Source organism: Nesoenas mayeri (assembly GCF_963082525.1).
Source record: "Nesoenas mayeri genome assembly, chromosome: 5".
Taxonomy (NCBI): domain Eukaryota; kingdom Metazoa; phylum Chordata; class Aves; order Columbiformes; family Columbidae; genus Nesoenas; species Nesoenas mayeri.
Genome location: NC_137548.1, coordinates 42936505 through 42950989, shown reverse-complemented (window position 1 = coordinate 42950989; position 14485 = coordinate 42936505). Strand labels below are relative to the sequence as shown.

General features: G+C 39.1%; 1 protein-coding gene across 1 annotated transcript in view; it reads right to left on the bottom strand.

Annotated features, from left to right (window-relative positions):
* Nucleotides 1-14485, bottom strand: part of CSTPP1 (centriolar satellite-associated tubulin polyglutamylase complex regulator 1) — a gene marked incomplete at both ends in the record, with an annotated part of 79542 nt that overhangs the window by 53202 nt on the left and 11855 nt on the right. The window lies entirely within an intron of this gene.

Sequence of the window (14485 nt, the reverse complement as noted above, 5' to 3'; positions counted from 1 at the left end):
CCAGAAGGTGCCCTTTCTTTTAGTACCATTTGAACTTCACTGCTATTTTTATCACAGTACTGACACTTGACTATATTGGATGTATAAAATCTACTTTCATGAAAAGTAGATTGACACTTCACTAAATGACACCTTGCACTTTTGAAAACAGTAACTGGACGTGATGATGGATAGTCAATTTGATGTTCACATTCTTGTATTTTAGTGCAGATTTCTCATATTTGAGTCGTAAGCACTTTAGGCTAACTTACTATATAGTAAACATTTGTCTTTAAAAGGTTTCTCTGAAGGGTAAGCAGCTCTCCTTTGGGCACGGTAAAGCTCAACATGCAAGAACAATAGAAATGCAAATACAAACATTATATACTAAAAGATATAATGACAGGGTTGCCTCAAAAGACAGATTTTGTGCATTTCACTCCAAATTGTGCAAGCGGGACAAAACTTCCACGCACTCCAGAGAGATCATTAAAAACATTCACTTGGGACAGCAGCTTAACTCTCCCACATGGGAGAGAATTAATGAAAAGATACAAATTTACTTTCATCCCAGCAGAATCTCTCCATAGGCAGCATCTCCACAACAGACAAAATCCAGTGGTCAGTGTGAGACCTCTCAGTTTGCAACTTTAAATAGCTTAAATCACTTTATCCTTCAGAGTATATAGAAAATGGTCTCACATTTGAAAGAGAATTATACCAGAGTAAAGCAAAATTAAAAAGTCATGTAACAAATGGTGTGTGTGTCAAGTCAATTCCATTTTTCAGAAAAGAACCAAAATTTCTGTTTCTTATTGTCCTGGTTCTCAAAGACATGCTAGTAAATGGTAGTAAATGGAATTTTTTGTCACATATTGAAACACAGGTACAGAACACTGTTTCTGGCCCTCCTACCCAGAAGGAAAGGCAACTCAAAATAAGTACAACCACCTTATGATTAAGAAGCACTCATGACTCTTGAATTAGGAATACTCTTTCTGTAAATATCATGGAGAAATATATTATTTCACATTTTTTAAACCTTATTAATGCACCAGTGCTGTACAAATTAGAGGAAAGCTCAGCCATTGTCCCAAGAGATTAAGGTAAATAAATAAATCATGTGCCTGATCAAAATATGGCAAAATTACAGGAAAGGGCTCCCATGACTATAATTGTAGGTAAAGAGCAATCATTACAAAGTGCTGTAGCTCTTAGAGGGAATGAGATCAGGGTAGGGGAAAGTAACTTGCAGAAAGTCCCGCAACATGCCTGTGACAAAGCTAGAAATGGGATTTCAGATCTCATCCCAAACCACAGCCTGTAAGACTTTTTTCATTTCTGATTTGCATTGTTTTGCTGATGATTTGACAAGCTGATGGAGAAAAGAGGGATACAAATGAAAAATAAGGAACTTGGTCTAATAGGAGAAGGCAGCTTTCAGGAAGATGACACACCTAGGGGAGACATTTAGGAAGAAAAAGATGAAGGCACAACAGTGCAACTAAATGTACAAAATTATGTTGCTCGGAACAATGCACATACAATGTCTGGAAGCAGATCTTGGCACAAGTGTAATGGAAAGGTCCAGACATGAAGCTAAAAAATTAATTCACAGCAGACAGCCTGTACTACTGTATTACTCCTTAGTTCTAGTAAGTGAAAACTCAAGTCACATTTTCAGCATGGGATGGCTCCAAACCTAGGAGGCAGAAGGCTATGATATCATTTGTTGTTGCTTACTCAGTTAAGAGAGTGGGTGGATATGTTGGAACATTAGCACACCTGGATCTGCTGACAGACAAGTGCTGCCAGCTAGTTGAGTAAAAGAGGCACAATATTTCTTTCATTCCTCATTTCTTGCAATAAGATTTTGTTTAGCTGTACAAGGGAAGGATTTTTCCAAAGCTCAAGTCTGCAAGCATGGGAGTCAGAATTTTGTCCCAGTTAAGATGCTGCATTTCAGAGACCCTAATTTACAAATACCTTTTTATAAGTTGTAAAAGTTGAGCTCGAAGCAGCCAGCCCATGGTGGAGCTCTCCAGTCAGCAGCCCAATGACAAAGCAACAGATCTATTCTCACACAGGGTCAAGATCACTATGAGAGACAGGAACACTATACATTTTGAACAAGCTGTAAATTTTGAAATTCCTTTATCAAGGGTAAGATGGGCAGTACAAAAATAACTTCACAACTGCCCAGAGGTGAAGTTACCATTAATGTGTCAAGTAGTACCGGCTTGCAGGTAAACCCTTCTGGAAGAAAAAGAAATGATGACAACTCAAAGTTGTTGCAGGTATTCCAACAGCAGGTAGGGAATATGACCAACATGTTAGCTATGATTTTTGTATACATGTGAACAGATGTCTTTTCCAGTTTCTTTTGAGCATGGAAATAAAACAAGCTGCAGACTCAGAAGAATGGCTTAAGCAAAGCAACAAACTTGGCTCAAACATTCTCAGCAAGAATAACAGCTGCTCAGATTCTTTCCTTAGAATTGTTCAGTCTTCCCTCTATCTGCTCTTCTCTCACCAAACAGCCATATCCTTAGCAAAGTTAGGTAACCAGAGCTTATCAGCACATTTGTAAGAGAAAGAGTTATGAACAAACCTGGGTATCTCAACAAGGTATTAGTTTGTCCTCGATCACTTAGAAAGGGGTTTGTGAACCTAGAAGCAGAACCAGGGAAAATAATTTTTCACTTCTCTGGTTAACTACTTCTTTCTCCCTTTTATGCATTTTGTGTAGCCATCTGCAAGAGATTCCTTCAATAATAAAGCTTTCAACAACTCCACAAGTCTCCAAGCCTCCTATTGCAAACCTAATGGTTGTCCTGGCCATCTACATTACTGGTAAAGAGAATAGTCAAATTAAAACATTAACAAAAGTTACTAATTATGTGATTTTATTTGTCTTGCTGAAACTGAGATTAGAAATTTAACTAAATGTTGATTAGTTAACACGAGCTCCCTGCAAACACTCGTATTTCACACAAGAATTGTTACGCAACTGGATACAACATTAAAAGAAAGCTTTTCCCATTCACTTGTGAGAATATTCTGGAGAAAGATGAGAGAAAAATAAAGCAAGGTTCTCACTCGATGAGAAGATCTAAAGAAACTTTTGCAGTAGGGACTTCAAGATCCTGAATTTCACTCCTTTCCTTTACATGCCCCACAGCAGCCAAACCACAGAACAGGATCTCTTCCAACGCCACTGCTGAGAAAGCTGCATCTTGCAGCACATCCAGTCTACGCTTGTGGGGTGGCATGTACACGTGAGAGGAAGAAAAAAGGTTTTGGGAGGAGACTGTGATAAAACAGCCCCGGCTCTCAGAAATGGCTATGCTGGGAACTCTAGCGCTCAGGTGCTGCTTCTCTGAACAGAGCTGCTTTCAGTACGGCTTTGTCTTTTGTGTAATTACATTTCGGCAACTTGCCAGAATTCAGAAACTTTCAAGCACTCTTTTCAAACCTTTGGACTTCTAAATAGATTGTAAAAGTCCCAGGATGCTATGGTAACATCCCAATTGAAACCCACTACAGCAGCGAGCCTCGGCCTGCTGAACTCAGGCAAAGCCAAACGCACAATGCAGTGAGAGCCCCAAGTCCCTGAGAAGGACAGAAGAGCTTGCCAGGACCCTGCTGTCCCCCTAGCAGGTGCCACCTCTGGTTACCATGCAAAGAGCTGAATGAGTTCACAGGACCCTTCCTCTACTAAATGAAAAACAAGGAACAAGGACCGTTATTCCTTAACTTCCAGCATTACTGCTTGCATTTTGCATCAAGAGCATGATGAAAAAATATGTACTTTGAAGGCTTATGCTGCTTCTCCAGCATGAACAATTCCCCCACACACACTACTTCTCTTCCCAATTACACAGGTGTCTAAGCCACTAAAAGAGAACTGTCTTAAGCAAAAATAAGGTAGTGTCAAATGCTTAGTTGCCATTGGATGCTATGTATAGACTGAAACATCTGTAGAGAGAAACACTGCAGAGGACCTGATGTCAACATTATAGGTGTCCTAGGGTTTATTTTTTCTTGAAACACACTCTGGACTAGCTCTAGTCTGGTCCCAGGGGCTGAATGCTCATTTGCAGTTGGAACACATCTTCCAGTTTAGTTTCATCTGAAAGGAACCCAGGTCACAAGCTCCAAGACTTCTTCATAGTGTGAACCAAAGCACAGTAAGTGGGGATAATCAGGAGTATTAGGATTAGAGACTACGGTACAATGGGTAACAAAGAACTAGTTCTAGCAATAGAAAATACTGGAATTCAAAAGGCTTTTAAACCCAGGCAATTTCTGTTGTTAAATAACTCATATAGACACAAAGCATCCCCAAGCGACTAATCACACTTACCCCAGGGCTATGCTCTGAAATAGCAAAGTGAGGTTTACCTTGCCTAGAACAAGCCCTGAGAGGGAACACTTAAAACTGCAGGCACCATTGGGAAAACAATCCAAGTTTCACTACTATGATGAAGTATAGTTTAATTTAAGATTATTCTATTCTTCACCTATTGGTTTAAGTGTACTACACTACTTACAATGTTTGAGACCAAACATTGGATTGTTTTTTTAGCTATCCCTCTTGGATGGTAGCACGGGAGCATTAGCGTTCCTCAATTCAAAACTGCTGTATCAAGTGCTTTTCAAAATTCCACAGATACTAACATTTGGGACAATGACATGAACCTCAAGGAAATCACCATCTTCCTCTAATGAAATTAGCAGTGCCTTTTAGGCACTTCCTCTGAAATACGTTAGCAGTGTTAAGACGAAACAGATGCTGAAAGTTATTCCTGATGACTGGCTTTAAGGAAAAATTCTTTTTTAACAATCAGGCAGATAGGAAATAATTAGCACTCAACGTTTTGACAAGACGAGGTGATGTAACACTGAAAACACAGAGACTGGCTTTTTTTAGATACTTTCTGTCTCACCCGCTCAAGTCTATTTCAGTTGAGGGGTGTGGAAAGAGGGAAAGCAGTGACACGAATTTTAGTGATTTGGTTTTAGGCATCTTGGTACAGGTTTCGGAATTTCTGTATTCATGGCAGAGTTAATACAGGTGGTACAGATACTATTGCAAGTACTGTTTGAAAGGAAATGAACGACAGCATCTGCGACACAGCTCAAAGTAGGCAGCAAACAAGCTTTCTTATGTTGCTTTGTAGCAAGTCAAACCCTCTGAGACCAGTCTGCACATTCTGGAGAGGGAAAGGATTAAAGGAGTTGCTGTGCTTGCTCTTTATTACCCGGAATCCCTTTATCTTTTTTAGAGTCCCTCTCCCTTGTTTTTTCCTATGCTAGGTCAGTAATTTAACACCTTGAAGCTTTCAAATCAAAAGTTAAAATGACCTTACTGTGTTGAATTATTAGCCCAGGATTTAAAAAAAAAGGGGGGGGTGGAGGGGGAAATCTCTAAAAACAGGCCTTTTGATCAGAGCAGCATCCTGCAGTTTGCTGTAACTCAAGCTGGCCATTCTTATATAGTAGGAATTAAGGACTCCCCCTGCTAGGCAGGGCCCTATTAAAACACAATAGCTGTCTGAAAAGGGTAAGCAAGCTGATATGGATATAATAGGCCACATATTGGGGCCCCTTTCTACTCTGAAATAAAGCTGCTGCTTAGAGTTATGAGCTGGGAAACCTAGTATTCAGGAAGATGGGAAAGGGTGTACAATGGAAGATGGTAAAGAGCCCTGCAGAAGCCCTCCAAGGTGGCTAAGGGAAAAGTAAAGAAGCCATCGGAGATAAGAATCAGTCACCCTGGAGTAGCTCTTTCAGTGTGATCAGGTGCTGTTTCAGATCACATGGTGTTTCAGTGAGTCTGGAAATGTCTTGCTGGTATAAACAGAAACTTAGTTTTTACAGTAGAAAACACAGTGAGTTGTACACCACAGAGACAGCTGCATGAGTAACACTACAAATAGTTTTATGGAGATCATTGCAAGTTGCTACCCAGCTTCCCAGAAAAAAAGCCTTGCCCTTTTCCCTCCAAATATTAAAAAAAAACCAAAACAAAAATAGATCTCCAGAATTATAACTACACAAAGAAATATGCTAATTCTCTAGCTAATGTAGTTAGTATTTGTTCAAACTGGTCCAACCAAACATTTGGGGGCAAGAAGTAAATTCCTTATTGAACTGCTCTATAACCTTCTATATGCTGAGGGTATGGTAGATTCAAGTTCTCAATAAGCTTTATTATCAAACAACCATGATCTCCATTCTTTGATTTCCTTTATTAACCAACAGATGTACTTTTGCCCTCCCTGTCATGCTGTGAAATTCATTCACTAGCTGCAAGACACCACAGAAATCATGCAGTGAACCTGTGACAAGGGCAAGAGGATGTCTCGAAGAAGAGAATTTCTATTAAAAATACCAGCAACACACAGTACTGTTCAGATTTCCTCTAGTCTAACAACTCTGGAAGTAGCCATGGAACTCACACTGGCTGGAGATAGATTTTGATACCAAAATATCAATGTCAACCAAAGGAAGAATATGAATTTGAAAATTATTGAATAACTGCACTCATCTTGTGCTGCTGAGATCAAAGCATAATGCCAATGAACACAAACCGGCTTCTCAGTTTGGCTGAGGCCAAAGTATAAGCACAAGTAAGGGCCTGCTTGCTCCATTCTGCACGTAGTCTCCTGTATCTCTTTAGACAGCTTCATGTTTTATAAATTAGACTTCTAATTCTTTTAAAAGGTAGCAGCACAATCATGTTACGACTGTGATGATCCAGGAACTACCAAAATACAACTTACTGACTCTTCTAAAGAGATTCAATACTGGTGCCATGCATTCAGCTCCCCTATTTGCTCTTTTCAGTTTTAGTTAGATTGGAAAATTTCAGAAAAATAAAAAAATTACGAGTAACATTTTTGCACTTATTCAGTTGCCTTGGCAAGAACTATAGCACATCAAAGACTGAGCAGCTTCCAGTATTTCCATCACAGCAACAAATGAACCTTGCCAGAATTCCTTAATATAGATGAAGCTTCATCATTTGACATTAACACTAACTCTGCATTCCGAGATTGCTTAGCTAAACCACTTTGTGCTCACTACAACTGTCTGGCTACAGTGTTGACCAGCTACAGTTTGCCTCATTTATTTGAACATACACAATAGGATTAATTTAGCAGGACAGGAGGTTACTGCAAGTCTCTAATGCTAATGTATTCTGGAATCTGCCTGGTTTCAATGCTACACAGCATAGGAAGCCTCAGGTTCTCTGAAGACATTCAGATTTCTAGAAACTAGACTTCTTTGTTGTTGTTAGTTTTGTTTGTTTGATTTGTTAAGGAAAGGAAGATAAACCAGGTTTGAAAAATGCATTTTTCAGGCAAGCTATGAGACTTTCGGCAATTTGCTCTTCACGAGGATGCAGAGACAGTTAAGGGATTTTATCCTGTAAAGGATAAGGAATCCTATTATGGGATCTCATCACATCTCATTGCTGCAGGCATTTGCTGATTTTTACAGCTTGGCATATCCAATTTAGGAGAAATTTTACATTTGTTGGCCTTGACCACATCAGAACACATGTATTCCTAGCAAGGCAATTAGAAATGCTCCTCAAGATTTTCTGTGACACCACAACATTTTACAGCCTAAGAATGAATACAAAACTCGTTCCAACACCACAAAACTACAAAAACAACAACAACAAAACCCCCCCAAAAAAACCCTACACACCAACCTCAATCCTGATCCATCTTAAAGATCTTTCTGGGAAAAATAAAGTGTTCCTCAGGCTTACACTACTTTATTCCAATTTAATACAAAATCTTATAAGCTCAGATAGATGGAAGCCAAGAACTCCTCTGAAACTGACCTCCTGTGTGCATATATAAAAGTAGTCTAGACTCATGCCAAAATGCTACATTAAAACCAGAACTAAACCATATGAGTTTGTAACACAGAGAAAGGCACAGTCATTGATGAAGCTATCATGTATTCAACAGTGGTTCTCTTACAGCTTGAGATAGCAAAAACTTTATGGGAGGAAACACTATGTTAAAAAAAAAAAAATCCTAACAGAAAAAGATAAAACTACGCTTTGTGAATTGCAAAAAGAATAAAAAACCACACACATTATAAGAGAAAAATACCAATGGGTGCCAAACTTCCTATGCTATCATGTTTCATCTAAGCCGTTTTTTGTCTAGTGCATTTCTACTGAATTCCAGGTGCCAATTTCACATTACTGAAACAGTTTTCTTCAAAACATTTACAGAAGCTGCAGGAAATCCAATCCTTACAACATGTGACCAAGCATGAAAAGAGATTACTGCTTTATATACACATTGCAAATTGTATGCAAAAGACTGTAAATGCTCCCACCACATCTGTTGTGGATATGTCACTATTTATATTTCTCATTTTTTCCTATATATTCCATCACAATGACTCAGCAAACACAGCTGAGTGGTCTTCCAGAATGATGGAGAAAAATGCTTGTCAAACAGTGATCTCAGCATTGAATATCTATTTTGCTTTAGGTGAGCTCTATGGCAGACCTTTCCTCAGTGGAAGACAGATGATATAAGATTGCCACAGTTCACCAATTCTGATGTGAGGGCCCTTTGACTTCTGAAGAATACAAACTGAAACAGAGCAGAGATTTGTGATCACAAATGCAAGAATAGGGAGGAGGAACTAATGGTCCAATACCACACATATTAAAAACAAGTGGACTGTTGGAGAACATAAACAAGGACTTTGAGGCATCCCCAAAAGGATATGATGAGCACTACGAAATACTCAACTGATGGAATGAGTTATGGCAAAATAGCCATGAAGAGCACACATACAGAAGGTTCCTTAAAGATATTATTAGGAACAGCAATGACATGCATATCTATTTTGTTGTACTGCCAAATGCAGACAGTGGGATGGACTAGGGAGTAGGAAAACTGTACCACAAATGCACATAATTGAGGAAAAATTACTTCTCTATTACCTTCTAACCTAGATCAGAGAGATAAATTTTCAGTAAACCATAGGGTTTTGTCCTTTTCCCTCCCCTTAAATTATTCAGACTTGTTTAAAGAATAAATTTACCCATTTGAAGTGTGTCACAAAGGCTGATTTTAAATTCCAGCTACGATCATGTGTACATCTCTGAATTTGTACTAGTAACAACAACAACTGTGATGCAATAAAAAAATTGGAAGCATAAAAAGAATTATGCTAGAGTTATGAATTAAAACTAGACAGAGGATAGTATATCCAACTCTAGCCCAGAGAAACAGCATAAACACAGTTAACTCAGACACATACAGTCCTAACACACCTACCATTTGCCAAGTTTCTGGACTTCAGCTTTTGGAGAATTTTAAATGTCTGTTTTTCAGTTTTATTAGCTATGAACACTGCCTATATGCAACTGGCTTTAACTATCATTAAAGGAAGCTCAGCTTCATGGCAAACGTGTTGCATTTCAACATTCAAGGTTGTAAGAAGGAATACTTATATACCTGACTACATAAGGTCTCCATAAGGTAGCTGGTCTGCTTCTGCTGCAACTATTCTGACAAAGACCACAAAATAAATAAGTAATTTCCATGACATAAAGGAATAGGAAAGAAGTGGGCAAAGATTGCACTGCTATGTCAGTGAATACATAACTGAAGCATCATAATCTGACCACACTGTATATAATAAAAGTTGTGATTGTGTTTCCTCAAACAGCAAGAGCAGAGTGCAGCTCAAGTCAGTGTGTACTAAAGTGAAGGGTTATCTACAGACAACTACCTCATGCTGACGAGGTGCTGATATAAAATGCTAACATTCATATGTTATGGCAAGTTCTCTAGATTTTTGTGTCAATGAAACAGTACTGTAGGTTTCCTGAATGGAATATCTTATTGCACACAGCATCAACAGTAAACATTGTCTTTCATGTCCACTTCTATGTTGCTCCTTTAGCTACAAGCCTCCTGAGATTGTCTTGCCTACCAAAAAGCTTTTTTACCTTCCCCCACCTCGTATTTCTTTGCAAGGATCTGGATTCATCTGAGTACTCACACATCTGTAAGATTCGCAAATATATGCAAAGAATACACTACATTTTCTAATATATTGGTAACATGTACAAACTACAGTGGGAATCAGCGTGTTATTCCCATTAATATATGCATTTTTTCCAGCTGTTTACTCAATAGCAGTTATCCCAATCAGCGTGTTTGTCAGGCTAGGACTTGTTGCAATGTTTGTTACAAAGAAACAACTCTGGGAAAATCAGAAATTGGTAGATCCTGCCTGTTAGATACAAAAACCATTTCTGCTGTCAAGCAATTCTGTAATAAAAACATCACACTTCAGGTAGCAGATCTGCAGGTTCTCAACAAAATTAATGTAATTTTAATCACACAAAGACTAAGTCATCCACACCCGCCCAGAATCTTCCATAGGTCTCATACAAAATGGGTATCCCATGCACAGTGGACTGGGGGTATTGAAATCTCATTTCTAATATGGCTGGAGAAATTTAGATTACAAGGAAGAGACTCTGCCATTCTGACAACTCTTCTCTGTAGAGGTAAGACAGAAAAGTTTTGTGTCCATTAGTAACACTCTAAGTGGAGAAATATGCAACTATTATAGTTTCCACTGAAAGATTTATCAACAAATGCAGTCCTGCAAATCCATCTACTCTGTGGAGAGAGACTTTGAAAATGCCTTTCTCATAGCAACTTATTCACATTAGCTGCAAAATCTACTCCTCGGAGCTTCTGGCATGAGTGCTGAGCCTGAGTGCATGTATTAATTCTCTTTCCACTGAAAACTGAAGAGCAAAGAAGAGGCAGACAGCACTCTTACGCAGTGCCCTAGGGATCAAGGAATCCCAAGTAAGAGCTTGACAGGAACCATCAAGCACATTATCCCAGCTGAGATTTTCAGCCCAAAGGGCTACTTCACAGCTAGGTCACTGACAGCAGCAGCTTCATCCCAACTGCGTGGCTCAGTGCAGTCTTGCATTGAGTGTGATCATTTTGTCTTTTTCGCTCCAGATCAGAATCCTGAGAGTATTTGAGGAACACATAAAATACTACTTTTGCAATTGCTCATAAGATTATATCAGAGACAATATCAGCATTTTCTGAAAGAACCTGAAAGTATTGTTACCTCTCAGAGGCCACTGAGTTGCTCAAAACCAATACAAACAGAACTAACACTAAAAAAACCCCAAACTAAACACCCCTCCCCCAAAGAGTCTTGCTGAGAAATCCTACAGAATTACTCCACCTCTGCAACAGGGAATCTGGCACGACTTGTCAAAGCCCTAAGGACCTTCTCACTACTGCTTTTGCTGTTTATACTACAATTGTACAAAGCACAGAGACAACATTCTACAATGCTAGATGCTGTAAAGCACATGCAGTACAATATAATTTCTGTCTTGAAGAACTTACACTATCCTTGAGAACAAGACAGAACAAGTTACTGTGAAAAGGGGAAAGATGCAGAGCAGATGACAGCAAGATGATGTCAATGATAAGGTCTACATGCACAGAGATTAAAAAAAATTTGATGGATCTAAGCTAGGTCTAAGAATCTCTCCCCTGTATAAGCAGATAATTCAGCTTATTTCCAGTTGCCAATTAAGGTTGTGTTCAGTAGTGGCTTATTTCTCATGGGCATCCCATCTGTCCCATTCCTGGCCATTCCCCCCGCTCTAACCCTCTCAAGGGCACTGAGACCATTTTAAAGAGGAGGACATTGTTGACTCTGCAGACTTATTTAGGTAGTGTGGGATAGCAGTAGAGGGTTGAACAAGCCAAAAGTTTTTCTGATACCAAAGCCTGTGTCACTGCTATTGCCAGAGAAAGCCAGGGAGCAGTATCATATTTGTCCCTGAGGAATGAGTTGCACCAATTGTTTCAGCCAATCCAGACAACAAGAGAAAACGAGGTATTTTCATTGCTAGAAGTTGATACTTCTCACCATGATAACATCTTCCTATCCAAGGATTTCAAACTATATAGCACTGGCAGTTCGGCTACTCTGAACAAAGCAAATGTTCCTTTGTGTAAAACAGGGCTCTACACAGCACAGACCTGGTATTTTGAATTGTGAGGCACACAACAGATGTAAAAGCAGTATCTGATCTCCAAGCCCCCCCAGACACACAAATCACAGACACCTTCTCAGACAAATATTATCAAACTGTCACACAAGATCCAGCAAAGGCACTTCAAGTTAGAGCCAGCAGAAACATCCTTTACAGCAAAAAAGAAGATCTCAGACATCAGTTTGCAGAGCCCACTGGAAGTAGTGATGCACCTGCAAGCTAAAAGCAAGATGTCTTTCTCAATCATGTTCCAGCTGGCAGGTGGTCAGGGAGAGATTTCACCAGAAACAAATGAAAACAACAACTGTTTTGGGAGAAGAACACAGATTGAAAAAAAAAAAGCCTTTTCCTGTGTCTCTAGTTCACTTGTGTTTGGTTTATCAAGCAAACTAAAAAAATGATTGGAAGAAGAGTTTCCTGTCTGAGCTAAGTTATCACTGAGTAATATTTCTGAGCTTTCCAAAGAGTCTCAAAGAGAGTAGCACATCTACCTGTGAGCTGGAAGAAAAAGTTTCAAGCACATGGTTAGCCCAGAAGAAATGCAAAAATTATGAGTAAGAAGTCTCTTGGTCAAATTTTTTTAACCACTTCTTCAGGCTGAAGTGAAAAAAGCCATGCAGTCTCCCTTAAAGATCCCAGAAAATATAAAGTGGGATGCTATGCACGTTCCCTCTGCGTGATCAAATGCTTTAGCATGAGGGCTCTGTTTTATTTCAGCACAGGAAGATCAAGAAAACAGGATGATAAATAATGTATAGGAGGAACATGTCCCTTTAAGATATGTTGGCACAGAAGTTAGGCTGGAAGAAGTAAAGCAGCATTAGTGTATAATTACACAGAGGGCTTTCAAGAGTCTGCATTTCATGGAGATTCAAAAGCAGAGCAGAGATTTCTTGGGTTTGTAATGAACAAATACCAGTAGCATTTCAGCATATCTATAAAATCAAGACTAGCCCTAAGAGAGACATAATTTACTCATTTAGCTAAAAGATGTGGATTAATTGGCAGAATGGTGATTGATTCCTTTTCCTGTAAGAGTCAGGAGTGACTCAGATGAGAGGAGCCTCAAGGAACTCCCAAGACTGAAAGCAGATGTCCAGCTGATTGGGACAAATGAACAATGGAATAATACAGGAGAAAACGTATTCTTGAAGACTAAAAATATTCCAGAAGGACAGCTGCAGAGATGAAGGTCAGCCCTCTGCAATCAGCAGTCCTGGTGCTAGGCTGTGGATAGCGATGAAATACATGCTGAACTTGATTTCCTAGAAACAACTAGAAACACTCATTGCCTGCAAAACACTTAATGCTTGATCCATACAGAGCTACATGACCCTGTAATTTTCATCTCTGAAACTTCACTAAGGTAAGTTAAACCCCAACAACATTTTCTTAATTACCCATAAAAATAGTTGGTATAAAGGGCACAAAGATCTGAAGTGCAATGTGTGATGGAAAGGCCATGATTGCTCTTCAGTGGTGTATACAGCAAGAGAAGCCCATGGAACAGCACTCTATTGAAAAGTGTGCTCTTTGGGAAGAGTTTGGAGAATATCTAACACCCATCCTTGATACACTGACTTCATTATTTCTGAAAAGTTACAGAAGTCATTATTTTAATCCCATGGACACTCAAAAAAAAAATCCGCAAAACCAACCAACCAAACAAACCCCACCTCACTTGCTTGGGCCTACCTGCTAGCTTTCTAAACCCTGGGCTTGGTCTCTTATTTTAAGTGAGCATAAATAGGGAAAGCACAATGTGAAAAACTAGACACCCTAATACCAAGGCCCTTCATCTCAAATCACTGCAGCACACTTCAAAATATGCACATGCCAATCCTCTCACTTAGAATAACCTAGAACAAGGAAAACACTGGGCAAGTGCACACAAACCTCCTGGAATCTCACAAGTTATCTTTGAGTTTGAAGATAATGAAAGTAAAGATAAAAATCAAGATCTGGTTTATTTGCTTGGCAGAGCAATACAAAGCCAGCATAGCCTTCAAAGCATAGCCTGAACAAATGTTGACGGTTGTTCGGATGAAAATAAATCTATTGGGCAGTGAGGGCTCAACACTAAGTTCTGAGAGCCAGAACATATGACATGTACATAATAGGAAACTTTGTATTTTGAGTCTGCCTACATCCACACTGCCAATAATTTATTCTCTACATAAAGAATCCAACACTTCAAATCTTAAGAGTTCCACAGCTCTCAAAATTACTAAACCAGTTTGTACTTTGGTACAGGGACACAGTTTGATCTGCTAAACTCCAGACACACTATAAAAGAAAAAAAAAAAAAAGGAAAAAAAGCCACTGTAGAAATTCACATCTTTCTTTGAAAATAAATGGGAAAAACATGATCTCCAGCACCTAAGTCAATCAGAGGATTGTGCT